This window comes from Lissotriton helveticus, chromosome 11 (assembly GCF_964261635.1).
Source record: "Lissotriton helveticus chromosome 11, aLisHel1.1, whole genome shotgun sequence".
Classification (NCBI taxonomy): domain Eukaryota; kingdom Metazoa; phylum Chordata; class Amphibia; order Caudata; family Salamandridae; genus Lissotriton; species Lissotriton helveticus.
Window position 1 is genome coordinate 1,031,167,410 of NC_136072.1, and position 18,223 is coordinate 1,031,185,632.

The following is an 18,223-nucleotide window of genomic DNA, read 5'->3' on the forward strand; positions in this document are numbered from 1 at the left end:
GAAAATGTTGTTTTTCTGCTCTTATCAGGAGTACATTTACAACTGAAGATGTAGCTTTATGGCTAGAGCGTTTGACCTCGAAGCTGAGGAACAGGGTTTGAGTCTCAGCAATGATGCTCAACATCCTGTGATTCTGGGTAAATCACTTAATCTCCCTGTGCCTAACAAAAATGATGAATGTGTCCTTCGGTAACGAAACTGGTGCTATGTAAAGCACTCTGATACCCGATGTCTCGGGTCTAGTTTGTTAGTTTGTGCTCTAGAAAACTCTAAAAAAAAATATGGAAATACATTGGAGAGAGGCTTAAGAAAACCGTAAACATGTAAGTTTGTGGGTGTGCACAGACTCACAGGGAATTCCAGTCCAGGAATTACCACTTTTCACCTATTTCCAGCCTGGATAGGTAGGTTCCCGGAAAGGTGGTAAAATCTGAGCCATGTTAGCATCCAAACCTTGATATATAATGAACCCTGGCATAGTTAGAGAGGCTGATATCAGAGCTCTCATATAATGAGAACAATGCCATCATTTCTCTCTCCACTGCTTGGCACTAAAAGAAAGAAGTAGATTTTTTTCAGGACATGTAGGTTTACAAAGCATCATGTATAGTGGATTTTTTTTTTATAAAACACTACAACCCTATACATACTTATATATTTCATACAGGAGTATGTGAGCTGTTCTCAGGGCAAGGCTGCAACCTAAAAGTCGCCATGCAAATTTTGTCAGACCAGCCCCCATATTGTGTGTAGTGAGCAAGCTCAGTGAGCACGCCTGAAGACTACAAAGGTGGGATGGGAGAAGTTCTTCCCTCAAGAAAAATGTGAAAACAAAATGGCATAAATTGTCAATTTTACAACATATTTCTCATTATAGAATTTCGTCTACAGAATGGATGGATGGAGATTGGAGACATGGCTTCATAGTTCAAATAATGAATAAATAATTGGATGGGTAAGAAGTGGGTGGATGAATTCATTCCAGAATGGATGACAATGAAAAAAGAGATTTAATGACTTACAAAGCTTGGTAGATAACACTGCATTGTTAGCTTATTTTGCTAAGCAGACCATCTTCTTTTCTCCCGCTGTAACTTTCTCCTTCCCTGTACCTGTCCAATGCATCAGGTTTCATTTGTGTTGAAATTTTTTGTTGAATTTTATAGTAAAATACATAAAATACACAATAATACAAGATCATTAAGATAATAAATCAATAATAAATATATAAGATAAATATAAATCATGAAAGATATGCAATACATGTAAGATGATAAATATGTGCGCATTAATAAAATGAATAAGAATATACATCATACATACATATTGAATGAGTAATTAAGCGACTGAATAAACATTAAAACCAACATAAATAAGAAATGGATATTGTATTGTATACATTATAATATATGAGTACAGCTTGGCATAAAGAGGAAATTATGATTTTACACAAAATAATCATATGAATAATATTAAAGCACAAGAAATGAAAAGAAGTGGAGAATAAGAGAACGAAAATAAATAAATTTGAAAAATAAAAGGAGAAAGCAGCAAGGAAGAGTGAAAAAGTGAAAAAGTGAAAACGTAGAGCCAGAGTAAAGAGGGAGAGACAGTAAGGGTAGGGGTAAGAAAGGTAATATGAAAAAAGGGGGATGGAAGAGAGGAAGGATGGAAAACAAGATAAGAAATGACAGATAAGATTTAATATATAAAAATAGAAAGTAATGAAAGAAAGAAGGGGTTCAGTTGTTAACGTTAGGAGAGAGGGTGGAATTGGCAGAATCGTCAATTGTGGTTTTTAAAAAAGGAGACCAAACTTGAATAAAAATATCAGCTTGATCCTGAAGATTGTAAATTGTACGTTCATGTAAAGCTGTCTGCATCATTGCTACCAGCCACTCTTCTTGAGAAGGTGGCAACGGAGATTTCCAATGACGTAGAATGCAAATTTTAGCTGTAGCTATCGCTGTATGTAGGAGACAAATTTGTGGTTATGAGAGCTTTGGGAAGCAACGGAAATCATGCAAGAGAATGGTGGCAGATGTGAATGGCAAAGATAATGGTATTGTGGAAGATAAGGTTTTTCCTATAAAAGTCCAATAGGACTTGACATCTAGGCATTCACAAATGATATGGGCTACGCCACAACCGGGAATAGAACATCTCTAGCAATTAGTGTGGGAGAGTAGACCATCTTTATGCAGTTTAATCGGTGACCAGTGCCAATCGTGAAGAATTTTAAATAAACAAAATTTAAGTCTTGCTTCCCGAACACCTTTATGTAATCCCTCTAATATCTGGTTCCACTCAGAATCTGTATAGGAAATAGATAAATGGCATTGCCATTTAGTTTGAAGAGCTGTAGATAGTGATTGTGAAAAAAGAGAAGAAAACAAAGGTTTTATAAAGGCCTGAAGTCACTCCTTTAAACTTTCCCCACACATGAAGATAAGAGAGTATTGGGGAGACCTGGAGTAGCAAAGGGGAGAACCTAAGTGTTTCTTCGAACACTGTTGAAGTTGAGAATAATTTGAAGCGTGGTATGTAGGAATATTAAATTCCTCACGAAGTTGAGAGAAGGTTTTAAAATTCCCATCGTGAAAAAGTTGATCTAGGGAGTGAATGCCAGCTGCATGCCATAAAGGCCAAAATAGAGTCTAACCATTAAGACGAATAGCTGAATTATTCCATAAGGGAGCCTTGACATGAATACGTGCATTTGATGCTAATATACGATGTCCCCTTTGCCAAGATTTGTGCATGGCTAATAAAATCGGGTTTTTAGGGTCATAAGAACTAGTACCACTACCATATAAAAGAGAAAGACCTGAAGAATCAGATAAAAGATGACGCTCAATAGTAACCCATTGCGGAATATCTTTGGTTTCTGGCAAAAAATAAGAAAATTGGGAGAAAAGCAAGGGAATAATGTTCAATGGATGGAAGACCCATTACCTTCATATAAATGATGGGCCATTAATTTTGCCATAGCGAGACGAGGTCTTGCTGAGCCCCATATGAAAGTCTTGATCTTATAATCTATTGATTTAAGGGTAGAAGGGTAAATAGAGGGATATGAAGGGGAAGCATGCCTAGGATATAAATAACACGCGGAGAGTGACTATTTTGATAGCTTGAACTCTACCCCAGCGGGACAATCCTATAGATTTCCACTTGTCAAAATCCCTCTGCATTTGGGAGAACAAAGGAGCTAAATTGTCCGCAACAATATTTTGCACACCTTTAACTAAGACTCCTAAATATTTAAGGTGTGAAGACTACCAATGAAAAGGAAATCCAAAGATTTCTGCCTTAGTAGTACCATCAGATATGGGTAATGCTTCACTTTTGTCCTAATTTATTTTATAACCCGAAAAGGAAGAGAAGTCATTAATAATTTGAAGAAGGGATGGAAGTGATCGAGGGAGATTGGTAAGAGTGAGAAGTATATCATCTGCATATAATTACATTTTAGAATGACCAATTGTTAGAGGGATACTTACAATATCCTCAGATTGATGGATTGTAGCAGCGAGGGGCTCCATTGCTAAAAGAAAGAGAAGAAGGGATAATGGGCAACACTGGCGCGTTCCTCTCCGGATCGGAAACGTTTGAGATAAGAAACCACCACAATTTACTTGAGCTGAGGGGTTATCATACTACAAACGTACTTTATGTATAAAGTCATCACCCAACCTGAATCTTTGCAGTACAGTAAAAAGGTAATCCCACTCAATGCGGTCAAATGCTTTTTCTGCGTCAAGCGAAAGGGCCAAGGCATCTTCCGAGAGATTTTGGGCAGACCACAATGTATGGGCCAGTGTACATACATGATTCAGAGAGGAACATCCTGGAACAAAGCCCACGTGGGTATGGTGTATTAAGGAGGGTAGTACTTTACGTAATCGAGATGCTAAGATACTGGCTAGAATTTTAATATCACAGTTCAATAGGGAAATGGGACGATAACTACCACATAAAAGAGGGTCCTTGCCAGGTTTAGGCAATACAGCTATAACTGCCCTGTTAGAAAGAGATCCCAGTGATGATTCTTTATCAGCCTCAAGATATGCAGCATGTAAAGTATCAATAATATTGTGACTTGTCCATCTATAAAATTCAGCAGGGAAACCATCCTCGCCTGGGGCCTTATGATAAGGCAGAGCAGCAATGGCTTTAGAAATCTCATCCTTTATAATTTCTCCTTCAAGTAACGCTCTACCACTATCAGAAAGACAAGGGAGATTCACCATCGCTAGAAAAGAAGACATCTGATCTTTATCAATTTGGTTTCCTGGGGTATATAGAGATTGAAGGAAATTCATTAACTATCTCTTGAGGTCTTGTAAATATATCGCCTGTAGTCGACCGAATGGCTAGAATGGCCATTGCAGCTTCTCTTTTACGTAATCGTGCAGCTAATAACCTCCCTGCCTTTTCACCTTGCTCGTAATGTCTTCCTTTCATTCTTTGTAGAGCATATTCAGCTTTAGATGTAAAGAGACTATTAAGGGACATGTGTGCTTGTTCCAACAATTTGCGATTATGTAAAGTAGGATCTGATGTATATAAACAATAATAGGATTGAATGAAATGAAATTAAATGAAAAGGGGTTTTATTGAGAGCGACTGCTGCCCTTAGGCGTCCAAGCGCTAAAAAAGAAGGAATTGTGCCTCAAGAAGCAACAGCTTGGAGAGGAGTTCATTTAGTGAAGAGGAAGGTTTTAAGCTGTTTGCGGAAAGATAGCAGGTTGGAATTCGATCTTAGATGTACAGGAAGTGAATTCCACAGCTTAGCCGCGTTGAGCGAAAAGGATCTTCCTCCTGCTCTTGATCTTTTGATCCGGGGGACTACAGCTAAAAAAGCGTGAGTAGAGCGAAGTTGTTTGCTGGGGCAGTAAGGGGAGAGGAGGGAGTGGTTGATCTTGAATGTCACATTCTAATTCAGTTTGCTTAGCAATATTATTCTTATTAGCAAGCTCTGCATCACGCATTAACTGACCCTTAATAGTGGCCTTAGCTGCTACCCATATAGTCCTGCTGGAAACAATAGAGCCCTGATTAGTAGAAAGATAATCTTGGAAATGGGATTGCAATTGAAGTTTACCCTTTGGTGTCCTGTGCCGCTGAATACTCATACGCCATGGTTTGCGCCCTGGTCGAGATAGGCCTAAGTCTAAAGATAGAAGAACAGTGGAATGGACAGACAAGGCTGCTTCTAAAATGTGAGACTCTGTGACCAGCTGTACTGTTTTGTGTGATAGCAGAAAGTAATCTAAACGGGAAAATGTGCCATGCAATGGAGAAAAGAAAGTGTATTCTTTATCCTGTGGATGACTGAGACGGCAATGATGCACCAATCCATGATCCGAGAGTATGTCATTAAAAATAGCTCTAACTGCTACATTGGCTTTGTCAAATTGACCTGTTTTGTCTAGAAAAGGATCCCGTACCAAATTCCAATCTCCACCAATGAGGTATTGTGAGGCATCAATCTCTGTGAGAAGACGATTCAATTGCAGAAAAAAGGACTTCTTAGTACCAACGGAGGCATATATTGATCCCAGACAAATGTAAGAGTTCCCAATACGTAATTTGGCAAATGCATATCTCCCATCAGGGTCTGACCAGATCTTGGCGATCGTAATTGGAAGTGATCTATGAATAAGGATAGCAACTCCACATTTGCGAGTAGGGTTAGCATCCACAGAATCATGTTTTTTTTTTGTAAGACCTTTATTGGTAATTGCCAGTATGACACAGCCTGATGCCTACAACCCATTGGGCCGGCAGCGGTAAGGACCTCAACTCAGTTGTCTACCATTTTACACAGCTGTTAAGCCGACAACCAGAGGTCCGGCAGCGTAGTCTGAAATGTAACTTAAAATCACGCAAGTTTGCTAAGGATATGCAATTGTCTTACATTTTCGTATTCGCTGTTCCTCGCTACTTCCCAAGGTAGACACTAGCGTTCTTTAGGGAGCACGGTACGTCTATGCATACAGATCGGGCAATTGTATGTCAAGTGGGATACCAATGCGTTGCACATTCCCATGCAATGCAGGACACAGGGAACAGTTCAGTGCATATAACAAGAACAGAAAGGCAAACATTAAACAGAAACCCCAGGGAAACAGTTAGCACAGTAGTTCTATCATTGAATGTAGTTTCATATACAAATTAGCTCATCCACAGTTCAGTGCACAATCGGGAGGTAAGCTCAAGAGAGGGGCGTGGGGCCTAGTCACCCCGGCTGTCCGCGCCACCTGGCTTTTCTTTTTTTTTTTCCCCTCAGTGCCACAAGGGGTAGGTGTACCAGTGTAAGGCAGTGATCGCATGGGGCTCACTGTATATTACAAGGAGGGAGGGGGGAGGAGGGGGAGATGGGCAGACCCTCGGTCCAACCGCAGCCCAGGAACCTCAAGGACTGACAGGACTGCATGTAAGGGGAGGATCGTGGGCATCCTCTTCCTCCGCCTGCCTGCCAAGCAGATAAGTCACCACGGGGGCCCAGATGTCTTTTGGTTTAGACCGCACAGGCATTAGCTCGGCGTAGTCGTGCAGGCGGTCCTGCCAAGTGGCCATATCCCGGAGCCAGCATTTAAATTTAGGCGCCCATCCCCTTCCCCACCGGCACGCCACGCGCCTTTTGGCAATAAGGAGACTGAGTGCAAGGAGTTTCCTGTGTGGGGTGACCACTTGTTGTGATAGGCCCAGCAGAGCAATCAAAGGGCAGGGGTCTATGGTAATACCCAGCATGGCAGATAGCCCTTCAAACACCTGTGACCAGTATGCAGCCAGCTGTGGGCAGGTCCATGCTAAATGAAAGAAGCCCGCCCCTGCGGAGCCGCAGCGAAGGCAGCAGTCAGAGTATCGGAGTTGGAATCTATATAATCGCGCAGGTGTGTGGTATACTCGGTGCAGGAATTTATAATGTAGGAGGCGCAGTCTATTATTACCGGTGATGGCTTTTGTTTGTGTGCAGCTAGTTTCCCACTGGTCGTCGGTGAGTGGTTCCGTGAGGTCGCCATCCCATTCCAGCCGGGCTTTTAGGGGGGGGGGTGGAACGTCCTGAACATGTTTGTATAGTTTAGAGACTACGTGGCGTGGGTTACCCGCATGTACCATAGCATGTAGTGGTGCGAAGGTGTCCGGCTCCCTGGGGAAATCAGAAGTGATAGTGCGTACATTTTGACGCAATCGGGTGAATAGGAAGGTGTCCATAACTGAGGCTGACCTCTCCCTGAAGAACTGTTCAGTTGTGAGAAAGGTTCCGTTTGGATATAACTCTCCCCAGTGGACGAGACCCAGCTCTCTAAGGAGTTTGCGCCCTATCTCTTCACATGCAACTCGGAGCCTGGGGTCATTCGCTAGAGGTAATTTGGGAGAGTAGAGAAATGCACAGTCCAGAGTGTGCGCCAACCGTCGCCATGCTGCCACTGTACAGTCCACTGTGGACGGATCACGCTCCCAGGGCTTCACATTGGAGTGTATGTAGCCTGAGCTGGTCGTGGGAGCCATGTAGCCATCCTCCACTGCGAGGTGTGCCATGTAAGGAGGGGGAAAGTACCAGTAGGCCGCAAAGTGGGCCTGTGCGCAATCATAATACCTCTCGAAATTAGGGACGTCAAAACCAACTAGATGGAAGGGGAGCATAAGAGTGTCCAGGCTGACGCGTGACTGCTTCCCACCCCATATCAGTCTAGTAAGCTGGGATCTGAGTGTGCTGAAGAAGAATTTCCCTGGGTAATAGGGAATATTGACGAATAAATATAACAGTTTGGGGAGGAGTACCATCTTGGTTAAGGCAATCCTACCTGCCATTGAGAGCGGGAGATGGATCCACTTAGTGACTTTGTCAGTAATTTTGTCTATAACGGTGCCGTAATTGGCACGCATCATGTCCTCTTTGTTCCGGGAGATGCGAATGCCCAGATATTTCAGATCGTCTTGCTCCCATACCAGGGGGTAGTCAAGCGGGTGAGGTAGTGTGATATCAGTCAGAGGAAAAATGGCAGATTTCCCCCAGTTAATTTGTACTCCAGCCAGACCTCCAAATTTAGTGATCTCGCGCAAGATCGGATTGAGATTTTCTTTCGGTTTTGCAATATAGAGGGTGATATCGTCCGCGTAGAGGGACACCAGCAAAGGACGGGAGGGGTAGTTGAGGGCACGGTGATTGTGGTGTTGGCGCAGTTTTGCAGCCAAGGGCTCGATAGCAATAGCAAAGAGGGCAGGGGACAGGGGGCAGCCTTGGCGCGTTCCCCTCTGCACGGCGAAGGGCTCAGTTCTAGCGCCATTGAGTAGTACCGTGGCCGTCGGCTGGTTATAAAGTAGCCGAACCCAGTCCAAAAAGCGGAATGGTACCCCCATGTGACGCAGAGTGCCTAGTAGGTAGTCCCATTCCAGGGAATCGAAGGCTTTAGTAGCGTCAAGAAATACAGCGGCCGCCTCGCATCTGGGGTTGATGTCCTGAAGGACGGCATGGAGGGTGCGGAGATTGTGTGCCGTCGCGCGGTTAGGGACAAATCCAGCTTGATCTGGGAGTACCAGGCGCTCCATGAGGAGGTTAAGGCGGGTCGCCAGTATTTTAGCTAGGATTATAGTGTCGCAGTTTAAGAGCGACAGGGGTCTGTATGAGTCACACATCATGGGTTGCTTGTCTGGCTTCAATAGGGACGTAATGAGTGCTTCGCGCATGGTGCGTGGTAGGATGCCCTCCTCGAGTGCCGAGTAGAAGACCTGCTTTAGAATGGGGGCTAGGATGGGAGCGAATAGTTTATAAAAGTCAATTGGCAGGCCATCTGAGCCTGGCGCCTTACCCGACTGCATGCTCACAATGGCGTCTGTAATTTCATCCAGCTCCAGTTCGTGATGGAGAAATTTCTGCTGGCCTTCACCCAGCCACGCCAATGCGGTGTCTGCGAAATAGTTCTTTGAGGTCTAAGGGTTCAGTCCTCTGGGAAGAGTAAAGAGCTCTGTAATGCTCCTGAAAGGTACGGAGCTGTTCGGGGAGGTTTCTCTGTATATTGCCTCGGGAGTCTTGTATTTCAGAGACATAGGACTGAAACCGTGGGGGTTTAATTGAGTTCGCGAGAGCCTTACCAGGCCTGTCGCCCTCGCCAAAAATACGGGCCATGTGCGGTCTTCCCATAAATTTGCCCTCCCTGTCAGCAGATGCTGTGTATTCGGAGAGTTTGTCTCTCATTCGAGCTTGGAGTGCAAGTTCATCAGGGCGGGAGGAAATGTCTCTTTCGAGCTGGCGCAATTCCAACTCCAGGGATCGTAGTTTGGTGCGTAGTGTCTTGAGAATGCCCCCACCTTTGGCGATGCACCAACCCCGGACGGTGACTTTAAAAGCCTCCCAGACCGTGGTCACACTGTCCACCGAGGACATATTATGTTCAAAAAACTCTCGGATGTCCTGTTTGAGTTCAGCCCTGAAGGCCGTGTCTTTAAGGTGTGCAGGATTAAGGCGCCAAGATAAATATGGGGAGCATGCGAGGGGGAGTCGAATACTAAGAGCACAGGTGAGTGGTCTGAGTGGGTGCGAGCTAAGTGTTGCGTCCGAGCCAGCCATGGAGTCAGCCCCGCTGAGACAAATATGTAGTCGAGCCGTGCCCATGTGGAGTGGACTGAGGAATGGTGTGTACCTTCTTTCAAGAATGGGTGCGCTAATCTCCAAGCATCCAGCAGGCCACCGTCCTGAATTATGTCCCCGAGTGTCCTCTGCGTGTTCGTGTAGTGCGAAGGGAGCGCCCTGGACCTGTCCACTTGGGGATGCAGTGCCGTGTTAAAATCGCCCCCCCACACCACGTGTGCAATGCCTAGCGTTTGGATTTTACCCCATAACGCGAGAATGACGGAGGGGTCATCTGTATTAGGACCGTAGTAATTCGCGAATAGGATGTCGTGTGCATATAGGCGTCCCCAAACCAAACAGAATCTGCCCCCTGAGTCCACCTCTGCCCCATGTGGTGTAAAGGCTAACCCCCTCTTGACGAGAATAGTAACCCCTCTGGCGTAACTGGAGTAAGAAGAAAAGGTGCGGCTAGTGGCCCGCTTGGAGGCGAACTGTGCAGGCCCTCGCGGGCTCAGATGCGTCTCTTGCAAGAGGGCTACCTTGATGTGGTGGCAATCTAAATAACTCAGCACCTGTTGACGTTTTCTGGGGTCATTAAGTCCCCGAACGTTCCAGGTGGCAATCGTGACGTGTTGGTGCAGACTATCTTCGCTAGGTGTCTCTGGTGTGGAGTGTAGTTTAAGTGCACTTAACGCTGTGAGTGAATGGCGTGAGTGTGTCAGAAAGTGTAGACAAGTCGCAGAGCCTTTATATACTTGTGTTGTGTTACTGTTTCCAACTTTCCCTCCCTCCTCCCACACCGGCTGCCCCAACTCGCCGGGTACAAAAACCCACCCAAAGTTACCCAGAACATAAGAAGGTACCAAGAAAGTCTTAAGAGCAAATCGGGGGATCGCCCACATTAGGGGGTGAAAAGTCACTAGGTGTGCTGGACCAGCCCATATCTCTCCCTACTTGCACCCACTAGGCTCTCAGCAAGACCAAGAGCCTGTTAGTGGGACGGAGAGATAAGTCCGAGCATTGGAGTAAGTGCAACAACAACTACATAATGTTCAGGAGATACTGTTAAGTTATACATCACCAAAGGGTTCAGCCAGCCATTCCAACGTGTAGAGAGGCGAGGAGTCCGGCGGTTCATGGGCGTGTGACAAGGGTCAGCCAGGTTGGGAGAGAGGGGAGGGCGATCTGGAGTGAGCTCTGGCAGCCGTCCCCACATGTGCCGCCCTCCTATGCTGCTTAAGGTAGTCTTCCGCATGTTGAGGAGTGCCGAAAAAATGCTGCTTTCCGTCATGCGTGATCTTGAGCTTGGCGGGGTACAGCATGGCATAGGGAATTGCCATCTTCTGCAGTTTTTTCTTTACATCTGTGAACTTGCGGCGTGCCTCCTGTACAGTCGTGGTGAAGTCCGGGTAGAAGGATAGCGAAGTGTTTTCACAAGGGACAGTTTGTTTCTCCCTGGCGAGCCGTAAAATGGTGTCTCTGTCCCGATAATTGAGGATTCTAGCTATGACGGGACGCGGTGTAGCTCCAGGGGGGGGGGGCGGGCAGCAAGAGACCGATGCGCCCTCTCCACGATAAAGTGTGCCGAAAAGGAGTCCCTGCCAAACAAATCAATCAGGAGTTTTTCGATGAACTCCTCCATCCGCCCAGTGTTGGTCTTCTCCGCCAGGCCCAGGATGCGGACGTTGTTTCTTCGAGACCTAGCTTCAAGGTCCTCGTTCTTGTCCGCAATAATTTTAAGGAGTCTGTCCATTTGAGTGAGCTGGCGGTTCGACGTGGCAGTAGTGTCCTCAAGTGTGGATATGCGGCCCTCCGCCTCTTCCAACCGGTGATCATGTTGGTCCATTTTGGCCACTACTGAGTCAATTCGGGAATTAAGGGCATCTATTTTGGAGTCTATGGAAGTGAGGCTGTTTTTCATGCCCAGCAGTAGAGATTTCCAATCTTCATCATTTGGCGCTGTGGCACCGGGCCCTGTCTGCACATCCTGCTGAGTTTCCACCGTTTTCCGGGACTCATATGGCAGCTTAGATTGCCTGGCATTGTTGCGCCCCATCCTGGCGTAGATCTCAGGGGAGGAAGTGGAGGTTATTGGGCTAGGGCACAGCGGTGAGAACCAGGGGGGTTCCGGCGCGCTTGAGTATGTATGCTCTTCAGCCGGTCAGAAGGTAAGGCGTGGGCCGAGCAGGGTCTCCGCTTTCTTGTAGGGCGCCGCAGTGCCCTAGGGGCCCCATCGGTACCCCCCTAGCGCCCCAAGCCCAGCCCCAGAGTGGGTGAGACAATGTTGAGGCCAGCGAGTCAGTGCATGAAGAAGGTGGTGGCCGGGTTCGTGGCAATGGCGAGCGCCACCGAGGGGACAGCACGCACAAATCCCCCACACCTGGGGGCCAGCGCAGGCAGCAACGTGTGTAGCGGGCGTCAGCAGGCCGAGGCAGCACCCCCAAACTCCAATGATCGCTCCGGGACAGCGCAAGCGGCCCCGTGGAAGCAAGCAGAGCCTGAAAGCACGTGAAGAGGGGCCCAGGTAGTGGAGATAGGCCTCACCTTGTAGTTAGGAGCTCCAGGGTGCCAGTAGGTCCGCAGGTAATTCGGCCCAGGTGGACGTGCAATTGACGGGCCAGGTGGGGATAGCAATGACCTCCGGTCGGGCCTACAGCGGTGCCGCCAGGCAAAGGCCCCGGGGAGGTCAAAGGTCCAGAACAGCGCCCCCCACAGTGCAGGCGCACCTGTTGGTAACGGTGGCTTGGGGCGAATCCGAGCATGGGCCGAGCAGAGCCCGCACTGTATAGTGACTGCCAAGGAGGGAGGGGGGGATCCGTGTATTACGCCGTCTCAGGCGGCCCGGTTATAGGTCTCGCGGTTTCCCCCTTGAGGCCGGCTCCCCGTGGAAGGATGGACAGAGCACCCGTCTGAGCCCCCCGATGGTAGAGGCGGGCGCAGGCCCCGGGTGACGTGGGGGCCCGCAGCACAGCCCTCCGCAGTTCAGACACGAGGCGGCGGGGGGGGGGGACCTCTCCTTCCAGGGTCACCTCCGGTCAGCGGTGACCTCAGCGGCAGGTTAGGAGATGGGGCGGGCGTCCAGAGGGCCGTGTGTTCCCGCCTCCGGAGGATCCTGGGTGACTTCAGGCCCGGGTGGCCAGTCCGCAGGCAGGTCCGGCCGGAGGTGGATCCGCTTCCCCAGGAGTGTCGGCGGGGCCGTCGGGGGCAGTGGGAGAGGGCTTGGGCAGTCTCGGGCCGTCCAGGCCTGCCGGCAATTCCAGGAAGGTGCCGCAAGTGTGGGCCTCAAAGCCGCGGGCTAGAGTGCCCTCCGCGGCCGATCCCGCAGCAGCTCAGGCTCCAGCCAGGGTTCCCGGGGCGGCACCAGCGTCGATATCTCGCTGTGTGGGGCAGCTGGAGCGGCGATCTTGGTGCCGGAGCGAACCTCTCCACCTCACGGATCCAGCGGTGATGTCTGTGCACAAGTTTGTGCACTCAGGATATTTTCAGGATCGTGCTTAAGCTCAGGTGGGCGAGAGCCTCTCTAGCGCGCAGCCATCTTGGTGCAGCGCCACCTAGCGCCCCATCCACAGAATCATGTTTGTGAATGCTGCTATGAATAACCTTCCCCACCCAATCTCTGCAAAGTTTGTCAGATTCTATCTCATCAATGTGTGTTTCTTGTAACAGAGCTATATCCACACGTTTAGACTGTAGGTAAGAAAGTACTTTTTCCTTTTGATATAATGGGTGAGGCCATGGACATTCCATGTAATAGTAGATAGAGAGTGAGTATAAGCCATGTTAAAATATAGCGTAAAAGAGTTAAGAGTTCAGTAAGAAATGTATTCGTAAAAGTAAGACATATGATATATTAGTTGAAATATAATAAGAGGGAAAATGTCAGAATGGAAAAGAGGAAAAAAGGAGGGAAGGGGGAGGTACTCTGGCTGTTATGTAAAAGGAATATGTAAAAGAATAAAGATTTTGTGAATCGAAAAGTTAGGTGATTAAAGCAAAAAGTAAAGATTTGTGTAAAAGAAACGTAATAGAGATAGTCAAGAAGAACAAGCTAGCCTACAAAAATTGTAGATAACGATAAAAGATGATGTAAGAAAAAAGCAAAAGAGACGTCCTATAGGAATATGTGAAGAAAAAACTCCATCAAGAGAATAACAATCGTGACAACAAAAGGAAAGCTAAAATATACTGAAAGGCATTTGATTGCAAAGGTCTAAGAGTATAAAATTGGCATTAAAAAGGGTATTAAATTGTCAACAAATTCATATAAACTTGAGAAATAGAATATTAAGAAAAACTCATAAATATGAATATAATTAATATACAATATAAGGCATAAAGTATAATATAATAAGCGTAGATGCATATAAAATAGTAAGGTATTTATGCGGATACTAATAGTAATTGACATGAAATGAAATAGACGTTATGAAAACTTATTTTCTTATTCCCATCAAAAGTAGAAGCGAGAATAAATACAAATTATCCCAGTTATGAGCATATGTGAAAGATAGAGACAATCAGGAAAAATTGAAAGTTCCCTGATGTTATAAAAGTCCCATACTTAAGCTAAGTGTAAATCTTATATATCAAATATATTAACAAATGTAAAAGATATATAATATTAATGTAAGAATGTATGTAAATATAAGCAAACCTTGAACCCTTGAACCCTTGAACGCTTGAACACTTGAACAATACTTACCTGGTCCCGGACCTGAGGGTGTTATGGAGAATAATATCAATGAAATTTAAGCCACCATAAAGCACATACAATAAATAATAAAAAAATTCTAAACATAGCAGAAGTGTTACATTGGTTATAGAGATTGATAAAGGTTTTAGAAAATACTTATCTATTTATTACATGCAAAAATTCATCAAAATACGGTAGAATAAAATAAGGTTATAAGAAAATGAAAAGCAAGATAATATCATAGCCTATTCACCATCTGAGGCAGATTTTAAAGGAGATCGGGACTTGTCCCTATGACGAACTTGCGTGAAGGTAGAGACTGCCTGTAGAGCTGAAGTTTTGTTTTCATATGTGCGAGTCAGTCTTGCAAGGTCCCTGCCTCGATGACGAACTTCACTGGAGCTGCGGTGTCGTAAAGACGTTGAGAGGATGTAGCATTTGAAGTAGACTGATCCGCGGGAGAATGTTGTACATCCATATCTTGAAGTGAAATACTCTCCAAAAAGTGTTGGAGGTCCTCAGCATTGTAAAAATCTTTGGATTCTCCATTTTTGGTGATATGGAAACAAGAAGGGTCAAATAAACCATATTTTATGTCCATCTGTCTGAGTTGTGGTCTCATGGATAGGAATGCCTTTCGCCGTTCGTTGGTTTCTTTTGAAAAGTCAGCTGTCATGTGTATTTCTTGGCCATCATAAATGTAAGAACCCTGCTTGCGTGCCTCAGTCAATATTTGTCGTACTTGATCATAGCGCAAAAAACAAGCAATTGAAGGTCTTGGGCGAGAACCTTATCCTTTGCGTGGTGGACCAATTCTATGGGCACGTAGAATTTCTAATAATGGTTCAAAAGTGATGCCAAGAAGCATGGGTAGAACATTACATAAGAATAATCGAGCATTGTGACCTTCAATTTGTGAATCTAATGTCATTCCTTCTATTTCGGTCTTCTCAGTACACAAGCTTACTGCGGAGAAACAATAAGTCTTGGTCGTTGCCTTGTATTGATTCAAGACTAGCTTCAATCACTGTTATTTGTTGGTTTAATTCCTCCTCTTTAGAATGGAATTGTGTAATATCTGCCCTCATAGATTTGGTCTCTGACGTGAAGGAAAGAATTTTGGCACCCCTATCCGTCAAACGAGAGATGATTGATGAAACTTCTTGTAAAATACGGCTCAAAGTATCCCCTGAAGAGTCAGTTGTTTGAGTGCTTCTGAAAAAGTTGAATGTTTAGAATTCTTGTTGCCATTCTTGTGGTTTGCCATTTATGAAGTGGTATCTGAACTGGTAGCTTGAAGAATTCACTGCAGAGCTGACAGAATTATCTGAAATATTCGACGTGAGGAGGGAATCAAGAACGCCACTCTTCAAAGACTGACCATCAAAATGTAAAATAACTGGCTTGACTTAACAATAGTGAAAAACATTTCCACATGACATCATAACATCATGAAATCAACGGTCGAAACAACTGGTGCCCATCGTGCAAAATATCATGAGTAGCTTCACTACGTCTTGAAATATAAAAGTAGTAGAAGGTATTGCTCTCAAATGCAAACTGTTATAGCGACCATGTTTCAGAGAAAAAGAACAACAACCCAGTGTATAACAAAAAAAAGGATTACACTGAGATGTAGACTATAAAGTTGAGGTATTTAACTAATTAACTGGAAATATAGTTCTCTGACTCCTTATTGTTAAAAGAGAAGGTTCGTATGAAGCAACGATAGCCCTTACCACAGAAGAAGAGCCGGCGGAAAGAAGCGCCCTTTTTTCTCCTCAGAAGCTGGAGGCGCGTTTTCAGAGTCCGCGCATGTGGGCGGGAGAAGCGGCATTCCAGCAACGCAAGAGCCTGTGCTTTGCTGCGTCACAAGGCCCAACATACAATTCCAAATTCAGGATACTCCCAAGGGAAACAAAGCCTGAAAAGTATTCATTTGGCCCCGAAATTTGGACCAAGTGAAACCACCTTATTTGGGTCTTTGAAACCGCCGCTTTTGAAGTCACGTTGATGCTGGAAAAAGCGCTGCCTCTATCAAGAGTTCCTCCCGAAGCGGAGCTCCTCGTTCAGGCGGCGCCATTTTCCTGCGCGGCCAGACCACGCCCCAATGCATCAGGTTTCTAAAGGAATATTCCTCAGCACAGATCGCGGGGGACATGATGGAAATAAAGGTCTCAGGTTTTAATAAATCACCCAAGTCAGGAACCTGCCTGGTGTTGTAGCATGTGCAGTAATTAAGCATGTTCCCGTCCCAAGCTTGCAACAGGCCATTCTGAGGCTAGGTGAGGCGAGGGAGCGCATGTGTAATTTGTCGCACCTTCCCTGCCAGGTTAGGCTACTGCATGCCAGCCAGTGGAGGTGGCCGAGTCACTGAAGGATGAGGTGTGGCTCAACCCAGATGCCTGACTCTGGTAAAGCTCAAAGTCTTCTTGGAGCCTTGATCCAAAAATATGCTGCGCCTTCATGAGGCCTCATTGTCCAAGACTCTCTCCCCCTTCTGCAGGGTCGTACTTCACGGGGTGTTTTGGCTGTTACACCCCCCAAATAAATGTACTTTCAGGTAAATAGTTGGATACAGATGCTTTCTGTCGGGTATGGTGCGGTGTCTTTCGGATTTCAGAAGGAATTTTTACATAAACTCTGACAAAACAAGCATTTGCAATGCAATAGGTCTCGCATTTGCAAGAGTTTAAGCTATTGGCATTGTAAATGACAATGCCTTTTATTTATCCGTTTTGATGATTAACACATAAATAAAAGACATTGTCATTTACAATGCCAATAGATCAAACTCTTGAAAATGCGAGACCTATTTAATTCAAAGAAGCGGCCGCCACTGTCCTGGGCTCCTTAGAAAGTGAAAGCGCACATGTCGCGCTGAATGGTGCAGGAAAGCATGTCAATGTTGTGCCTGCAGTAAGAGAAACTAATTAAAGAAAATAGGCCTTACAGACTAAATAAGACATACCATGTAACAACCGAAGTATAGGGACAGTCTATGGCAGTACCTGTGCGCGTGAATGGCTTGTTCTGTCCCTTCCAGCAGGTGAGAGAGAAAAGCAGAGAAGGGATGGCTGAAAATCTTGGATCAGTCCCAGACACTAAGCTGCATTCCCGGCAGTCATTTTTGGCTTACTGTGCCACTACAAACCAAGCACGTCGCATCAGTCATGGTTCCGTTCTCAAGCAGTGACAGACGTTCCCGACTTGTTGGGCTCATCAGTTGGGCGCGGCTTGACTGGCAAAAAAGATCCCAACTCTGCAGCAGTACCACCCTTTAATGCCTTGGATGTAACTTCAAAGAGACTGGTTAAAGTTCTTTCACAGTCTCATCATTTTAGACCTCAAGCATTTTCGATATTATATAGAACAACGCCAAATATGTTGATTTGTTGTATCTTATGCAACTAACAGCCATTGACAAAGCCAATAGTCATGACTTGTTGTAGGTGTGATGTTACTTGTTGTAGTATATATCTTGATGCAATGACAGAAGCAGCAAAATACCAGTCAGGCAGCACACTAAGCTAAGCACAGATTTTTAGCTTAAGTGTTTTTAACCCACACCCTTAATTATGCCCGCCACGCCCCTATGAGAGACCCCCTAGTTTTTTCATCCCACTTAAATCCCTGTTCCTTGCTATAGCACAGCGAGCTTTGGGATCCTCGTTTGCGTAGACCCATTGCACATAGGGCTCACCACTGGGAAAAAACCCAGAAACAAAACAGAAAACAGGTGTGCCACTAAGGCACACCTTCCAGTGTTTCAAAGTCCAAAGGCAAAGCATTCTAGATGAGAAAGGGAAGTATTTTTAGGTGCGTCGAGCAGAGTGGTTTAAGAACAGCTTTACGCATGTTAAGTTCTGTCAGTTCTTGGAATATAAATAGGCGTGCAGGTACTTGCTTTCCCAGAATACCCGTTGCTCCTGAGAATTGCTGCTGCT

The 18,223-nt window shown here is 45.7% G+C and overlaps 1 long non-coding RNA gene across 1 annotated transcript in view; it reads right to left on the reverse strand.

Moving 5' to 3' along the window:
* LOC144792435 (uncharacterized) overlaps positions 1–16,470 on the reverse strand; it is a 142,856-nt gene extending 126,386 nt beyond the window's left edge. Inside the window, exons 1-2 of the long non-coding RNA XR_013602557.1 lie at positions 14,530–16,470; positions 1,023–1,112 (exon numbers count right to left, since the gene is read on the reverse strand). This is a non-coding gene — a long non-coding RNA (uncharacterized LOC144792435). The remainder of the gene's footprint in view (positions 1–1,022; positions 1,113–14,529) is intronic.
* Between the last annotated feature and the right edge of the window lie 1,753 nt (positions 16,471–18,223).